This window comes from Taudactylus pleione, unplaced genomic scaffold (genome assembly GCF_031769625.1).
Source record: "Taudactylus pleione unplaced genomic scaffold, aTauple2 ptg001084l, whole genome shotgun sequence".
NCBI lineage: Eukaryota > Metazoa > Chordata > Amphibia > Anura > Myobatrachidae > Taudactylus > Taudactylus pleione.
Window position 1 is genome coordinate 264,041 of NW_028285485.1, and position 2,985 is coordinate 267,025.

Genomic DNA, 2,985 nt, shown 5'->3' on the forward strand with positions numbered 1-2,985 from the left:
TTTCAAAGGAAAACTACCATAAATCCAGATACAATCTAACACATTGCAAACTGTCTTTAGTGCTTTGCCATTCACACTCACCATCTTTGACACTTACTAATGGTTGCACACAGTGGGGGGGTTAGCTATTAGCAGGGTTCACATCCGCAAAAAACGATAGCAACCAACTTAATAGATCCCTAAAAGCTGATTGGTTGGAATATGTTGCTGTGTATTCACACAGTGATAGTAACTAGCCCCTGGTAACGCCACCTATACTGTATGTTAATGTGGAGATGACCAAATGGTGGTGCGTAAACGCTCTTTGTGAACGGGGCCAGTTGAAAACCAGTTCTGCATCCATCAAAACAACAGAAGGTTTGTAATCGGGCACCATGAAGGATCAGATGCTGACAAACACATATAAGGAAAATCGTCTTCCTTCTTAATTATGCTGCATTGTCCCTTTAAATTATTTATTCTATCTATTACATTTTTTTATATAGTGCACCCATATTCTGCAGTGCTTTCACAGAGAATATTTGGTCATTCGCATCAGTCCCTGTGGAACTTACACTCTATATTCCCCTACCACATGTACACACATACAGGGCCTCATTCAGAGGCGGTCGGAGGATGCGGCCACTTGCATCCTGACCGCCCGCCTCTGTTGCGGTCGTTAGGCTGTGGGTTAACACCCACAGTTCTAACGACCGCTCGTGTGATGGTCGCGATGGTCAGAGACCATCGCGACCATCGGGGCTTACGACGAGACTCTAGGGTAGGGTCTCACTTGTCGTAAGCCCCGGAGAGCTTCTGGCTCTGTCAGAGCCGGAAGCTCTCCACTGACATCACTAGTGATGTCAGTGGGGCCTCCCCCAAACAGCAGGCGTTCCCATGGGAACGGATCCATTTAGGCTGCGACCCCCCCGGCCCGCCTTCCAAACGGGGCGAGCTGTCAATCAACATCGACAGCTCGCCCCCTTTGGAAAGAGACCCGCTACGACCGGCGATGTCGGTCGTAGCGGGTCTCACGCATGCGCACGAGGGAGCCGGCTCCCTCATGCGCACTGGCAAAACATTGAGGCGGTCGTAGACCGTACGGTCGCCTCTGAATAAGGTCCACAGTACCTACACACTGGTGTTAATGTTTGGTCAGAATCCAATTCACCTACCAGTAGGCAGAGCCTTAGCATGTAGCCATGGTGCCCGTGCATCCTAGGCGTGTCCCCCCCCCCCTCTAATTGTGTGCCAGGGATGTGGGAACAAATTAAAGGGCAATAAATCGATGGAGGAGGAGTTGATCTCCATTATATTCGTATAACAGCCTCTGCGACATTGTTCATGTGGCGCAAAAGCGACTTTTTATGTTTGGAAATGGGACATTTAATGACATTCAAGATGAAAAATTCAGGGCCATCAGGAACACAATATCACCTACAATATCTATAGCCAGTTGTATAATCTCTATTCGTTTAGGATTCCGGCGGATGGAATGCCGACCGCCGGCTTCCAGACAATTTAATTCTGACGAGCGACGAATGACAGACACCTAAATCTAGACACCTGTAATTTTAGCGACGCTGGGAGACCGGCGCCCAGCATCCCGATCAAAGTGAGGCCAGGCGCCGCAGCGGACATCCACGAGGGGAGGGGGAGGGTTAGGTTTAGGGCTCCCCAGGGGGGGGACAGGGTTAGCCTTCCCCCCGGGAGGTTAGGGTTAGGCACCCCCCTGGGGGACTTAGGTTTATGCAGCGGAGATGGAGAGGATTAGGGTTAGGCACCCTAAAGGAGGGTTAGGGGGAAAAATAGGTTAGTTTATACTTAGCTAGGGACGATCGGGATTTACTCCTCTGTCGGCCAGCCGCTATCTGGATTTGAACCGCCGGTCGGGGTCACCTGTAATTCATACCGATTCCTTATAATCTTGTTCCAAAAGGCAGCCAACGAAGGACAAAGCCACCGAATGTGCTAAGGGGATCCCATGCTCCCATTACATCTCCAGAGTGCATTGTGGAGACTTGGTACAGATGCCCCAGTGTCCTGAGCAGAATGTTCCCATCTAGTGATGAATTTATATTGTGTCTCAATAACAGAAACACTCTGAGCTGAGAAATATCAATATTTACAGATGGTCAATCTCTGTTTATCAGTAAATTGCAGTCCCATATCCTGGTTCTAAGCAGTGGTAACCCTGGGCAGATAGACAGACACTCTAACAGGATCTTATAGATAACTGAGAGAGAGTGACGAAGGGGTTCCTTCTGCATACAAAGCCCCTCAAAAGGGATCAGGCGTCTAAGCAGGGCATCAAGTGTTTCGCACAGAGGACTCAAGTTGGAGATCAGACCAATATTCAGACTGGGGAAAGTCCAGCACCTCCGGCAGTGGGGGCAACAGTAGGATGATCAATCTTAGGGATGGACTGAACCCATGGCACGGCTTCCAAAGGAACAGGGCTGGGTCGTTCATCTATTAAAACTCACTGTTTAACAGGGAGAAATTTAGACCAATCTCCTATCCTGTTTAAGTGGATGTTGTAGTAAGAAATTCGGGAGTTGGAGTGTTCCATTAACCGTTTTTCTATGTAATGTGTCAGGGCGGGATCTAGGTTTCCTGACAAATCATATAACATCCGGTATGCAGTAGAGGACCACATCAGCCCTTTGTACAGATGCTGTGTAATTGCAACAAAACTTTAATGCGTTTCGTCTTCATTCAACATCTTCCAGGGAATATTATTCAGTCCTTCATACCTTTATAAATGGGAACTGCTTTGTTACATTGTCTGTTTTCCTTTAGTTCTCCTGATATAGTGACAACCAGATCCCTTTCCTCCTCGGTATCCAATATTTTACTGCCATTAATATGATATTCAGCCTTTGGGCTTTCGAGACACAAGTGTATGAGTTAGCTTTTATGTTTAAACTAAACTGTATCTGCCACACCCTTGACTATTCCTCTAGTCCTGGGGTTTCGCAACCATGGTCCTCAAGGCACATTAAC